Raw genomic sequence first — 15,763 nt, 5'->3', positions numbered from 1 at the left:
TAGCCTTACAATATCCAGTCAAGGCTGTTCTAAAGTTATTTAGGTCAGCTCCTTTCCCTCTCCATGCCCTTCAGTAAAGCTGCCAAATGCATGTAGTTTAATAAGATTTGTCACAGTCTACATTCCATTCTGTGATCCCCCGACATCCTTATTGATTCTTTTAAATTTACAAACAGTAAAATTCAATCTTTGTTGTATGTAATTCTATGTTTTGACAAATGCATAGAGTCATGTACCTACCACCCCAGTACTATGTAGAAAAGTTCCATCACTCCAAAACGTCCCTTCTGCAGGCCCCTTTGTAGGCAACTGTTTGTTTTACTCCCAGTCTCTGGTACCACTGATCAACATAATCATACAATGTATATCCTTTTGTTCTAACTTCTGTTGTTTAATGCAACATATTAAAAATTATCAATGTTATGTGAATCAATAACTTATTTTTATTGCTGAGCAGTATTTCATTGTATGGATGTGGCACCATTTACTCATTGAAGTACATCTGTGTAAATAATAGAGGCGGGATTGTTGGGTCATATGGTAAGTATATATTTGACTTTGTAAAAAAGTACTTGTCTTTCAAAATGACTACACCAATTTTGCATTTCCACCATCAATGAACAAGGATCTCTGTTTCTTACATCCTAACCAGTATTTGATATTGTCAGGTTTTCTCTCCCTCCTTCCCTCCACTCCTTCTTTCTTTCCTTCCTTCCTTCCTTCCTTCCTTCCTTCCTTCCTTCCTTCCTTCCTTCCTTCCTTCCTTCCTTCCTTCCTTCCTTCCTTCCTTCCTCACTTCCTTGCTTCCATTCCAATAGATTTCTAGAATATCACATGTGGCTTTTATTTTTCCATTTCTCTAATGACTCACGTACCGAGTGTCATCTCACTTGCTTATTTGCTATCCACATATCTTTTTTGGAGAAGTGTCTGTTCAGATCTTTTGCCTACTTTATCTCTTTTAGAGATGAGACCACACTATATTGCCCAGGCTGCAGTGTCATGATTACTCACAGATGATATTATAAGGCACTCTAGTCATGAATTCATGGGCTCAAGCATCTACCTGCCTCAGCCTCCTGAATAGCTGTGACTATAGGCCCTTGCTACTGTGCCTGGCTTTTGCCTATATTTTTTTTAACAAGGTTGTTCATTTCCTAATTGTTGAGCTTCAACAGTTTTTTGTATATTGTGGTTACAAGTCCTTTATCAGGTGTGATTTTGTTGTTTATTTCTAAAAACATTGTCAAACTAAAGGTTTATGTGGATTTTCATTTATGTTTACCTTTAAGCTTTTTGGTTTTATATTTCACATTTAGGTCTTTTTTGGAATTAATTTTTACAAAAGATGTGAGTTATGTATCAAGAGTCGTTATTTTGCATATGGGCATCCAATTGTTCTAGCACCATTTATTGTAAAGACTATTCTTTCTCTATTGGATATCTGTTCTACCTTTGTAAAAAATCAAACTACATTGATTAGCTGTATTTCTGGGCTCTCTGTTCTGATCCATTAGTCTATGTCTCTGTCTAACTCTATGTTGACACATGCTGCCTTTTTAACTGTGGCTTTACACTAAGTGTTAAACCAGATGGTGTGAGTTCTTCAACTTTGTTCATTTTTATAACCATTTTGGCTGTTCTTATTCTTACAGACTTTTTATATGATTTTTAGAAACACATTGTGGATATACTACCTGTGAGTTTGGATTGAGATTATTTTGAATCCACTAATTAAATTGGGAAAATTGATATTTCAAAAATATTCAGTCTTCTGTTCTATGAAACTGGTACATCTCTTCATTCATTTCTTTCATCAGTGTTTTGTAGTTTGCAGCATACAGATTTTACAAATATTTTATTAGAATATTTTTGCTGAGTTCTGAAATATATGCATTTTTATATATGCACACACTATATAACATTTACATAGATGCATGTATGTATATAACATACATAGTGTATATATAGAGAGAGTATGGGATATATGTGTGTATCTCACACATTTAGGTGATATGTGTATATCCTATAACATATACTCTTTTGCTTTGCAGTTATATTTTAGAACAATTAATATAAAAACTTAATTTAATTGGCTTTATTCCATTACTGGCATTTTAGGTTCTTTGTGTAGATCTAGGTTTCTGACATATTTTTTTCCCCAACGAACTTCCTTAAACATTGAATAGATACCGTGGCATTAAATCCTCCCAGATTTTCTAGATCTGGAAAAGCTTTAACGTCTTTTTGTTATTGAAGGTGGTTTTACTGAATATTAAATTTTGGGTAGAAAGTTGTTTTACTTTAAGCACTTTAAATATGTCATTGCATTGTTTTTTGATTGCATGCTTTTTTCTTTTCTTTTCTTTTCTTTTCTCTTTTTTAGAGACAGGGTCTTGCTCTATCAACCAGGCTGGAGTGCAGTGGCAGGATTGTAGCTTATTGCAGTCTCCAACTCCTGGACTAAAGCAATCCTCTCACCTCAGCCTCCTGAGTAGCTGAAACTATAGGCTCTTGCCACCTCAGCTGGTTAATTTCTTAAAGATCTCTTTTAGACACAGGGTCTCACTATGTTGCCCAGGCTGATCTCAAAGTCTTAGCCTCAAGTGATCTTCCTGCTTCAGCTTCTCAAAGTATTGGGATTACAGGCATGAGCCACTGCACCCAGTCTATTGGTTGGATTTCTGAAAATAATTCTGCTATATTTGTTATTCTAGTCCCTCTACAGGTAACATATATTTTATTCTTTGGCTTTCCTCAAGATCTTTGTTTTTGGTTTTAGTGGTTTCAATATTACATATGCTCGGGTTTTTGTTGTTATTGTTTGCTTGGTTTGGTTTGGTTATTGTTATCCTGCTTTGTTATTTAACCAGCCTGTTGTTGTCTAAATTCTTGGATCTGTGGTTTGGTATCTGCCATTAATTTTGAAAAAAAAATGGCCATTATTTCTTTAAATATTTTTTATACTCATTCTTTCTCTTTTCTCTTTCCATATTATCAATTACACAGATATATTATAGCATTTAATATTATCCCATAATGCATGGATGCTCTCTTCTTTCTTTTTTTCCTTCTCTTTACCCTCCACCCATTTATTTCTTTTTCCATTTCAGCTGAGATGATTTTTTCTGACCTACCTTCAAGTTCCCATTTTCCTTGAAAGTTTCAAGTCTTTTTCTATTGTCCATTTTATTTTTCTTATAGACTTTATCTCCACATTGAAATAACCTATCTGATCATGCATGATGTTTATCTTTTTATTAGATACTCTAACATATTAATTATAATTCTTTTAAATTCGAATTCTGATTGCTTTACTATTTGTGTCACATGTTACTCTAATTCTAATGAAAGTTTGTCTTATCAGATTGAACTTTTCCTTCCCCTTTTGTATGATTTAAAATTTTGGTTGAAATTCATAAGTGTTGTAATTGACAGTAGATAATGTAAATATTTTTTCTGTTTGTCAATATGTATGCCTTTTTTCTGCTAGAACTCTAGTGTGGGGATTTGTGTTAATGTTGCTGGATTTAATGATTGTTTTTGCTGCCGGGGTTACCTCAGTGCACCATCAGCTTCATATTCTTTTAATGATGCCTTGTGTTTTTGGTGTGGACTAGTATTTAAGAAGGTAATTCTCAATGTGCACTTCTTACTTGGCTTTGGGATTTCCCTTTGCAGTGCTTCCAAGATAGCATCTTTGTCTTGGAGCTCTCCCAGTGTATTCCAATGTAATGATTGCCTGACATGTTGGTATGGTGGTGAGTAGTGGGAATGGAGACCTTTTTTGCATTTGTGGTTCAATGCTGCAACTTACCCTCCTACCCATGTAGCATATATCCTACCCTATCCTTAAAGATAGAGATTTATGGCTTAGCTATTTTTTCTCCACCTGCAATGTAGTTCCGTGAGTGCCCCAAGGTGACAATTTTATTTTTGGCTCTTTAATATGCAGATGTAGGCTTTTATTTTATAGGATTGATAGAAGAGATGATTCTGAATGGAGTTTCAGCAGTAGCTGCTCTTATCCTCAGCCAGAACTGCAAGGAAATCTTTATCAGGATCATTCCTAATTTTCTTTGTGAGGGCCTGGTGGGCTTAATGAAAAATAAGGCTACAAAAATAGTCCCCCTCCCCCCACTCCACCTCCACTATGTCTAAGATCCTTAGGGTTTCTTATTTTCATGCTAGCCACACATGGCCTTTAGCAATTTGTTAAAACATTTTTTTCATAAATTTTTATAGTAATTTATTTGGTGCCTGGTATTATCTACTCCTATAAGCAACTGAACAGGTTCTGGATCTCCCCACATTTTGGACTTGTTGTTTGCCTTATAATCTTAAGTCTATGATAAGCCCAAGAAAAATTTAAAATTTCCTTTTTCCTTTTTTTCCTGCTTGTTACTGCAGGGATGATGCTCTTTATATCTCTCATCATCTCTGAACTTAAACTGGAAGTTTCTATTTATTTCTTTTTAACTGAGTTATAATTCACAGACCATTAAACTAATCATTTTAAAGTATACAGTACAATGATTTTTAGTGTATATACAACATTGTGCAGCCACGAGCACTATTTAATTTTAAACATTCTCATCTGCCCTAAAAGAATGCCATATGCATTAGTAGTTATTTTGCCTTCCCCACTCCCTCCATTTCCTGATAAACACTAATCTATTTTGTTATAAATTTGTTTAGCCCGGACAATTAATGGAAATGAAATTATATACTATTTAGCATTTTTGTGTTGACTTCTTTCACTTAGTATAATGTTTTCAAGGTTTATGCATATTATAGTATTTCATGTTATTTAATGGCTGAATAATGTTCCATTGTATAAATCCACAACATTTTGTTTACCTATTCACTAGTTGACCTTTTCTGCATTTGGATTGTTTCCATTTTTTGGCTATTATAAATAACGCTGCTACAAACATTCATATGAAAGCTTGTTTATGGACATACATGTTCTATCTTTTGAGCATATGTCTAAGACTAGAATTGGCATGTCGTATGGTAACTCTACATTTAATCTTTTGAGAAACTCACCAACTGTTTTCCAAAGTGATTACAGCATTTTACATTCTCATCAGCAATTTATTTGGATTCCGATTTATCCACATCTTTATCACATCTTTATCAACACTCGTCTGTCATTTTTATTATAGTCATCTTACTAGATGTGAAGTGGTACCTCATTTTAGTTTTGATTTGCAATTCCTGAGTGACTGTGTCTCTTTTTATGTGCATATTAGCCATTTGTGTATTTCTTTAGGAAAATGTCTATTAAAGTATTTTGTCCAATTTTTAAATTGGGTTATTTGACTTTATTATTTAATTGTAATGATTGTTTAATATATTGTGGACAATAGACCATTACAATATATATTATTTGCAAAGGCCTCCCCCCACCCCATTCTGAGTGTTGTCTTTACTTTCTTAATAGCATCTTTTGAAGAACAAAGTTTTTAAATTTGGATAAAATGTAATTTATTTTTTCTTTGGTTTTGTCATTGTATCTAAGAATATCATTGCATAATCAAAGGCCACAAAGATTTACACTTGTTTGTGTTTTTTTTTAACCTACTAGTTAAATAATTTTAGCTTTTACATTTATTTAGGTCTTTGATCCATTTTGAGTTAATTTTTGTTTTTGATTTGAGGAAGGTGTCCAATTTCACAATTTTCCATGTGACTCTTTAGCTGTTGCAGCATCATTTGCTGGAACAGCACAAAAAAATTATTCTTTCTCCTTTGAATTGCTTTATAGAAAATTAGTTGATCAGAAATGTATAGACTTATTTCCAAATCATTAATTTTATTCCATTGATCTGTATATATATACTTATGTTAATATTACATGACATGGTTTGGCTGTGTCCCTATTCAAATATCACCTTGAATTATAGTTCCCATAATTCCCATGTGTGGTGGGAGGGATCTGGTTGGAGGTAATTGAATCATGAGGGCAGTTTCCCCCATGCTATTCTCATGATAGTGTTTAAGTTCTCATGAGATCTCATGGTTTTATAAGGGGTTTCCCCTTCACTCAGGGCTCCTTCTCTCCCCTGCCACCTTGTGAAGAGGTGCCTTCTGCCAAGGTTGTAACTTTGCTGAGGCCACTTCAGCCATGTGGAACTGTGAGTCAATTAACTTCTTTCCTTTATAAATCTCTCAGTCTTGGGTATTTCTTCAGAGCAGTGTGAAATCAGAATAATACAGTAAATGGTACTGGTAAAATGGGGTGCTATCTTAAGGATACCCAAAAATGTGGAAACAACTTTGTAACTGGGTAACAGGCAGAGATTGGAACAGGTTGGAGGGCTCAGAAGAAGACAAGAAAATGTGAGAAACTTTAGAATTTCCTAGAGACTTGGAGGACTCAGAAGACAGGAACATGTGGGAAAGTTGGATACTTCCTAGAGACTTGTTGAATGGCTTTGACCAAAATGTTGATAGTGATATGGACAATAAAGTCCAGGCTAAGGTGGTATCAGATGGAGATGAGGAAGTTGTTGGCAACTGGAATAAAGGTGACCCTTGCTATCCTTTAACAAACAGACTGACAGCATTTTGCCCTGCCTTAGAGATCTGTGGAAATTTGAACTTCAGAGAGACGATTTAGGGTACATGGGGGAAGGAATTTCTAAGCAGCCAAGCATTCAAGAGGAAGCAGAGCATAAAACTCTGGAAAATGTTCAGCTTGACAATGCTATAGAAAAGATAAACACATTTTCTTTGGAGAAATCCATGCTGGCAACAGAAGTTTGCATAAGTAATGAGGAGCAGAATGTTAATTACCAAGACAATGGGGAAAATGTCTTCAGGGCATGTCAGAGACCTTTACAGCAGCCCCTTCCATCACAGGCCAGGAGGCCTAGGAGGGAAGAATGCTTTCCTTTAATGGGCCCAGGGCCCTCATGCTCTGTGCATCCTCTGCTCTGTGTCCCAGCTGCTTCAGCTCCAGTTGTGGCTAAAAGGGACCATTGTTCAGCTTGGGCTGTTGCTTCAGAGGGTGAAAACCCCAAGACTTGCCAGCTTTTATGTGATGTTGAGTCTGTGGGTGCACACAAGTCAAGAACTGAGGTTTAGGAACCTCTGCCTAGATTTCAGAAATGTATGGAAATGCTTGGATGTCCAGGCAGAAGTTTGCAACAGGTTCAGAGCCCTCATGGAGAATATCTGCTAGGGCAGTGCAGAAGGGAAATATGGGGTTGGAGCCCCCACACAGAGTCATCATTGGGACACTGCCTAGTGGAGCTGTGAGAAGAGGGCCACTGCCCTCCAGACCCTAGAATGGTGGATCAACTGACAGCTTGCATTGTGCACCTGGAAAAGCCACAGACATTCAATGCCAGTCCATGAAAGCAGTCAGGAGGAGTTTTGTACCTTGCAACACCACATAGGCGGAGCCAACCCAGGCCATGGGAGTCTACTACTTGCATCAGTGTGACCCAAATGTGAGACATGGAGTCAAAGGAGAACATTTTGGAACTTTAAGGTTTAATAATTTCCCTGTTGGATTTCAGACTTGCGTGGATCCTGTAGCCCCTTTTTTTGACCAGTTTCTCTCATTAGGAATGGGTGTATTTACCCAATGTGTTCGTATCCCCGTTGTATCTAGGAAGTGACTAACTTACTTTTGGTTTTACAGGCTCATAGACAGAAGGGACTTGCGTTGTCTCAGAAGATATTTTGAACTTGGACTTTTGGGTTAATGCTGGAATGAGTTAAGAATTTTGGGTACTGTTGGAAGGGCATAATTTTGTTTTGAAATATGAGGACATGAGATGTGGTAGGGGCCATGGTTGGAATGATATGACATGATGTGATGATATGAATGAAATGATTTGACGGTGTCCCCACCCAAATATCATCTTGAATTTTAGTTCCCATAATCTCCATGTGTGGTAGGAGGGACCAGGTAGGAGGTAATTGAATCATGGGAGCAATTTTCCCCCATGAGAATGCTTATTCTCATGATAGCAAATTTTCACAATAAGGGGCTACCCCCTTCACTCAGGACTCATTCTCCTGCCATCCTGTGAAAAGGTGCCTTCTGCTAAGATTGTAAGTTTCCTGAGGCTTCCCCAGACATGCAGAACTGTGAGTCAATTAAACCTCTTTCCTTTGCAAATTACCCAGTTCTGGGTATTTCTTCATAGCAGGATGAAAACAAAGTGATACACCACATAATAGTGATTACTGTAGCTTTATATTAAATTTTGAAATCAGGAAATGGGAACACTTCAACTGTATTGTTTTTCAAATTTCTTTACTCTGAATGTCTTGCATTTCCTTATGAATTTTAGAATCATCCTGTCAATTTTTACAAAAAACCCAGTTTGAGATTTGCTAGGAATTATGTTGATTATGTAGATCAACTTGAGGATCATTTATTTTTAAACCATTTTACCTGGCCTAATTTATCCCATAGCTAAGTTATTTAAATTAATTACAATGTCATTATGTAGGAATGAAAGGAGATAACTTGAGAAGAAATAAAATGAAGTAAAATGGTTGTAAGGGATGGTCAGGAATATACTTCAGCTTGAGCAATAGTTTCCAAATGCTTATGGATCACTGGTTCCACTGTGAAAAATTATCTTTTCCAGGATCAAAATGGGGTATACTAAATGACTTTTTTATTCAGAAATTATATTTTTCTTGCTTTTGGTGTTATGTTATGATGTTTAGTGTTTCTTGTTTAATGTTATGATTTTAATCTTAAAATCACACTATGTTGAAATAGCATATTTTAATTTCATGATATTTTCAGCTCCTTATCTGTTTGACATATTTTTATTTTCTCTTCTAAGTGGCCTAAAAGCTTCAAATTCTGGAATCTATCTATTACAGATATGAAAATAATCTCTGTATCAGTCAAGGCTCTTAGTTGTATGAAACAGAAAATAACTCTGGATAATTGAAAAAGAGAAAGAATTCATTAGAAAGATACTGGATAGTTCCTTAACTCTCTAGGAGGGGTTCAGAAAACTATGGCAGGGAGCTTCCATTGTCACTCTGCTGGTCACATATTGTAATTAGAGCCTACACCACAGGAATTTACCAGAAAGGCTCTCATAGTCACATTTTGAGAATATGAATATGCCACCATATTACAGTGTTAAAACCTGGAGCTTACAATGGAAACTTTTTAAAGCTCCGGTTTAGTCTAAAGCTCTTTGTGATCATTCAATTAAATTAGACGAATGTGCATTGACCACCCACTATGAACACTTGGCCAGGTTCCGATCATGAGCTGTGCTATGTTTGATTTGGCTTGCAAACAACTTAGACATATTAAATGTGTTTCTTTGCCTACCATTGAATGAGGAAGGGGAACTCTCCGACTTTGTTGGGTTTTGATATTAAACAGCACATCCCTGAGAGCCCTGCTGCACCTGATATATACAGAGAGAACAGAAAAAAGGATAATTATAATCAGACTTCTACTGGCTGTGCTTAAGATCAACGAATCAGCAGAGTGCCAATCAGCGCATTTCTGCAGAAGCTTGAGATGGGAACTTCCCTTTTCTCACAGCAAGATTACTGGTTTGTGGGAAACAAATAACCCTTGCATGCCTTTCCAACCTCTAGTGTCCCCACTTCAAAATAAAGCAAAAAATAAAAAACAAACACACACATACAACAAATAGGAATTGCAAAAGTGGTCTCCTGTGGTGTTAAATATAAGGAATGTGTTTAAGACGTTGTACTTAGGAGTTCTTTGTGGCAGGCAGACAAACCAGCTAATGCAGCAAAACAGTCAACACTTACAAATTTGTTTATGTGTTATGGTAAAGGTCTTAGGCAAGAAGCATTGTGTGTTGATGGCAAACTTACCTTGTGTTTCATGTTATGTACACAGTTTTTTTGTGGTTCCTGAGACTACCTTTGTCCATGTCAAAATAAAATCTCTGTTGGTAGTATTAATATAAACTCTTTGTCATGGGAACACAAAATGTCTGAGAGAGTTATAGTGGTTTATTTTTAAATGATATGCAGTGTAACAAGTTCGGGTTATTATTTTTAGTAAGTAGCACTGTTACATTAAATTTGTTTTGTTATCATACACAAATACTTAAAAAGTAAAATTAATTCTTGACTTTTTACATGAAATAATTTTAAGATATTCTAAAGTTAAGCAATTTTTAATATGCAGTAAAATTAACTTAGAGGAAGTTATTTAGAGAAAATGTCAATATTTTCTAACTCAGTGCATTTGGGGTAGAAAAAATAAGTGTTAGGATATGTTTTCCATTGGTGTATGTACAAGTACATATGAGGGTGTTTGTGCATGCATGCATCTATGGTAGGGTAGTGATGACAAGATGCTTTTTTAAAAATGAAAGATTAAAGGCCCTTAGTAAGCGTACTAGTTACCTACTGCTGCATAACAAATTACTTCAATTAACTAATTAAAACAAGAAACATTTATTATCTCACAGAGTTGAGAGGGTCAGGAATCTGGGGCAGTTTAGTTTGGTGATTCTGACAGTGAGTCTCTTAGGAGGTTACAATCAAGATGTCAGCTGGGCTTATGTTCATCTGAAGGCTTGGCAAGGTCTGGAGAATTCACTTCCAAAAAAGCTCATTCAACATAGCTGCTGTCTGGCTGTTGTCCTCACTGGCTCTTGGCGGAAGCTTCACTTTCTCTCCATGTGGACCTCTTCATAGTGCTGCATGAGTGTCCTTGCAACATGGCAGCTAGCTTCTCATAAACTAAGCAATCCAAGAATCTGAGTAACACAGATGCCACAATGTCCTTCATCATCTAGTCTTGATAGTCACACTCAATATTCTATTGAACACACAAATCAGATCTATCCAATGTGGTGGGAGCTATGTAGGCCATGTCAACGAAGAAGTTGGGATCCTGTGGGGCCATCTTGGAAGCTAATTTGTTATAGCGAGTATAAAGGTTTTAACAGAGGCTTAAGAGCCTTTCACCTTGCCAGATTACCTATTTTCACCTAAAGTTAAGATGCTCTATGTTAGTGTGTTAGTCAGGGTTCCCTAGGGGGACAGAGCTAATGGGATATATAGAGAGTTTATTAGGTATTCACTTACACAGTCACAAGGTCCCACAATAGGCTGTCTGCAAGCTTGAGAAGCAAGGAAAGCCAGTCCGAGTCTCAAAACTGAAGAACCTGGAGTCGGATGTTTGAGGACAGGAAGCATCCAGCAAGGGAGAAAGATGTAGGCTGGGAGGCCAGGCCAGTCTTGCCTTTGCACTTTCTTCTTCCTGCTTTATATTCACTGGCAGTTGATTAGGTTGTGCCCACCAGATTAAGGGTGTATCTGCCTTCCCCAGCCCACTGACTCAAATGTTAATGTCCTTTGGCAACACCCTCACAGACACACCCAGGATCAATACTTTGCCTTGTTCAATGCAATCAAGTTGACAGTATTAATCATCACAGTTGGTGTATTGGATCTTACTGTTTTGCTGAAAGAAAAAAAGAAATGATCAGTGTTCTAAACCAGGCTAGGTTACACAACTGATCATATTACACTACTGAAATGAATGGCATATAGCTCTGGTTTCCTCAAATTATAAAATAATTGTTTATCATCTGTGAGAAACAATATTGCCAAACATTCAGATGATTGAGGCATTTTTTTAATATAAGATGGTTGAAACGACAAGACACAGTGTCTATCATTTGACGTATCTTTAGTATTTTTAAAACGTAACTGTAATTTTCTAATAAATATGTATTAATCAAAAAAGGAAATATAAGCAGCAGAAAGAACTGAGTGTTACATGCCAGAAAGCTGTACTTTAATTCGTGATGCTCACAGCTGGGAGATATAACTAGTTAGTTGTCCAACTAGTTGATCATTGTTATAATTTTAGAGCAGAAACAAAGAACAAAACTGATTAAACTATCTGCTGTGCTTAAATTTGCGTTCATTAAATTTGGGGATGATTTCTTTTTATTCTTTTTATTCTCAAGTGTATACATTTTATTCCAAATAAGTAAAAAACAAAACAAACATACCTTTATTATGTTTTCCAACATAATAGGTTCTCTTTTAGTTATAAATATTTATAATTTTAAATTTTCCCAATTAGTTTTTAGTACATTTAGAGCCATTGCCACCCACAAAAGTAGCCTTAAAAATATTACATTAAAATATTGGGGAATAACACACTAGGCTTAATACCTGGATGATTAAGTAATCTGTATGGCAACCCCCCACAACACAAGGTAACCTATGTAACAAACCTACACATATACCCCTGAACTTAAAATAAACGTTATAAATAAATAAGTTAATTAATTAAATAAACAAGTAAAGGAATAGGGTGTGACATCTGAAGAAATTTTAAAACAAGGCCCGGCGTGGTGGCTCAAGCCTGTAATCCCAGCACTTTGGGAGTCCGAGATGGGCGGATCACGAGGTCAGGGGATCAAGACCATCCTGGCTAACACGGTGAAACCCCGTCTCTACTAAAAATACAAAAAACTAGCCGGGCGAGGTGGCGGGCGCCTGTAGTCAGCTACTCGGGAGGCTGAGGCAGGAGAATGGCATAAACCCGGCAGGCGGAGCTTGCAATGAGCTGAGATCTGGCTACTACACTCCAGCCTGGGCGACAGAGCGAGACTCCGTCTCAAAAAAAAAAAAAAAGAAATTAAAAAAAAGTATTTAATTTCAGAATTTTATAATAGTCCTTCATTTGGGGAGGGGTGTAGATATCTGAGATCCAGGGTAAAAGTGTTTTAAATAGTGAACAGCTGACCCGCGGCTAGCTAGAATGGGTTCATACAGAGATTCAGGATTACCAAGCTTGAAGATACGTTTTTATTCAGTAAAGACATTATTTCTTGGACTTACATTGTTCATGTCCCATTTCTTAATACATGTTGGATTTTATTTGATGTATCCAATTTATCAATAATACATAGAAATATGTGGCCTTGTTATTTACACTGAACCAAAAATGCCAGCAAACATTAACAAATACATTACTTTAACTCTTGCAAGTACACTCATAAATTCCTCTTACCACTCAATACCTCCACCATCTAATTCAGTTTTGCTGCAAGAATCCACCATGCAGAATATCTTTATATTTAAAAAGAATAGCAACTTATTTGCCAGCTCTTTCTATTGTAAAAAGTAACTAGAGAATAGGGGTAATGTGTGTTTCTGGAAAAAAAATTGCAGGACAATCTGACTTTTCTTTTCTCTCTGTTCTCCTACTAGAGAAAAGATAAATTAGGAATAAAACATCTATTTCTACGGGAACGAGTCTCATAATAAAACAACTCTTTAGAGAGGACACAAAAATGGCCTAACCACCTTGAAAGAGTTATTTTAAACTCTATTACATTCTGAAGTATTATTTCTAAATGGAAGCTTTTTCTTGCTTGATAGCTTTCATTTTCCAATATTGTATATGATTGCTTGCCTTACTGTGTAAATTCAAATTTCAAAAGGAATTTTATTTTTCTCCAAGAATATTCAGGTTGTGTTTTCTTTCTTGTTTTAACCTTGATTTCATTTTTAGTCAGAATATTAACATTTTTAGAGCATGACTTTAAGACATTTGGATAATTCTTTTATCTACCTTGACATGATCTTATTGATGATAATATGAAAGTATTTTTGCTTAATGGAAGAAATGAAAGTTTAAAGTGGTTTCAGGCCGGATTTGTTGGCTCATGTCTGTAATCCCAGCGTTTTGGGGGACCAAGGTAGGTGGATCACTTGAGCCCAGGAGTTTGAACCAGCCTGGGCAAAATGGCCAGAGCCCTATCTCAACAAAAAATACAAAAGTAAGCTGAGTGTGCAGGTGCACGCCTGTAGTCCCAGCTACTCTGGAGGCTGAGGTGGGAGGATCACTTGAGCCTGGGAGATGGAGGTTGCAGTGAGCTGAGATCACACCGTTGCACTCGAGCCTGGGTGACAGAGTAAGATCGTGTCTCAAGAAAAAAAAAAGGTGTTTCAGTTGCATTGCATATATTGTAAGTTACCCAATTTTATGAATTTTTAATATTGCTTATCACCATAAAATGAGTTTCATATTGTTAAACATTATTCATAATAGATACAAACCTTTTATCAACAAAAAGGAAAAAAATTCTAAGATTTTGATTTAAACACTACTTACTTTAAAATTTATGCAGCCTCAGATAAAACAAGAATATTCCTGAGATGCTAGTTAAGTCTTTCTTGATCAAATGTTTTGGATCTAATTAATTCCAGAAGGATCATCTAACACGGATCTACTGTAAGTTGAATTTTTTCTGTGTTAGCAAATATAACAATTAAGATGATGATAAAAAAGGGATACTTCAGAATGAGCAATGTCTGAATCTGGTTGAAATTTTCATGGTGCATTCTTCTAACTGAAAGTTACCTACAGTGTATTTGGGGTTAAAGAGAAAGGGAGCATATGTGGTCAGTCATAGTTTCTGGTCAGACCTTGCAAAGTCTTAATAGGCTATACTGAGAAATTTTATCTTCTGTATGATGAGATTGGCATTTTAAGAAGTTTGCTCTGAAGTTGTATGGAGAAGCAATTGAAGGCTGGAGGGTGATTGAAGGAGACATATTAGACAACCATTACAGTATTTCAGGTAGGAGGTAATAACTGTTTGGACCAGGATGGTGGCAGTGGGTGTGGAGATAAGACCATAGATTCCTTAGAAGCTAAAACTGATGGAAATTTGGAGATAGATTTGATGTAAGAGAAGAAAGAGATGCTCAAGATCGTTTCCAAAGCTTTCATTTTATATAGCTGGGTTGCTAGTCCTGCCAGTTGTTGAGAGGTGGCTCCTGTGTTACAGACCAACAGCGTAGGTTGAGATCCCAGTCAGGAAGACTCTACACAAAAAAGAATAAAGAGGCTTTTAATATTAATTCACTTTTGGCTAAGTTTTCAAAATGCACCTGTATTGCTACCATAACATATGAGAAGTTCATGGGCTGTTCTGGAATTTCCAGGTCAATTTTTTTTTAAACTGAATTGATTAATTAGTCCAGGAAGACAATGATGTTGATTATTTTCCTTTTTATCAGAATAACTGGCTGTTTATCTGCACTGAGGCTTAGTATTCTTTCTAGAAATGGCAAACAGATCCTATCCATTCCTTGTTGTTGTACTTTCTTTTAATGCCCAAGGTAAAGTTCAGAAGATTTCTTGACATAGCTAGATAATTATTGCTTGCCAGGGAATCATTAAAAGTTTTCTCAGAGCAAGAAAATAAACTGCATTTTAAATAGTATGGTTTTTAATGATCCTGATGTTGGTGGATGGGTTCTGTCTTTAAAAGGCCAGGCGTGGTGGCTCACGCCTGTAATCCCAGCACTTTGGGAGGCCCAGGTGGACAGATCATGATCTCAGGAGATCGAGACCATCCTGGTCAACATGGTGAAACCCCGTCTCTACTAAAATACAAAAAATTAGCTGGCCGTGGTGGCACGTGTCTGCAGTCCTAGCTACTTGGGAGGCTGAGGCAGGGGAATCGCTTGAACCAGGGAGGCGGAGGTTGCAGTGAGCTGAGAGGACACCATTGCACTCCAGCCTGGTGACAGAGTGAGACTCTGTCTCCAAAAAAAAAAAGAAAAAGACAAAAGTTTCTCCTTTTCTTTGCTACCCCTATCACCTCTTCCCCCAATAAAAAATAGGCCGCAGCATAACCCTTAGGAAAAATATTCCTTAGCTATCTCTTTTTAAAGCACTTTTGCTCCCTTGCCACCCAAAAAGAAATAGATGTGGGGTCAGGCAATGTAGGGGAAATTGTAG

Source organism: Rhinopithecus roxellana, chromosome 2 (assembly GCF_007565055.1).
Source record: "Rhinopithecus roxellana isolate Shanxi Qingling chromosome 2, ASM756505v1, whole genome shotgun sequence".
Taxonomy (NCBI): Eukaryota; Metazoa; Chordata; class Mammalia; order Primates; family Cercopithecidae; genus Rhinopithecus; species Rhinopithecus roxellana.
This window is presented reverse-complemented; position numbering follows the sequence as displayed.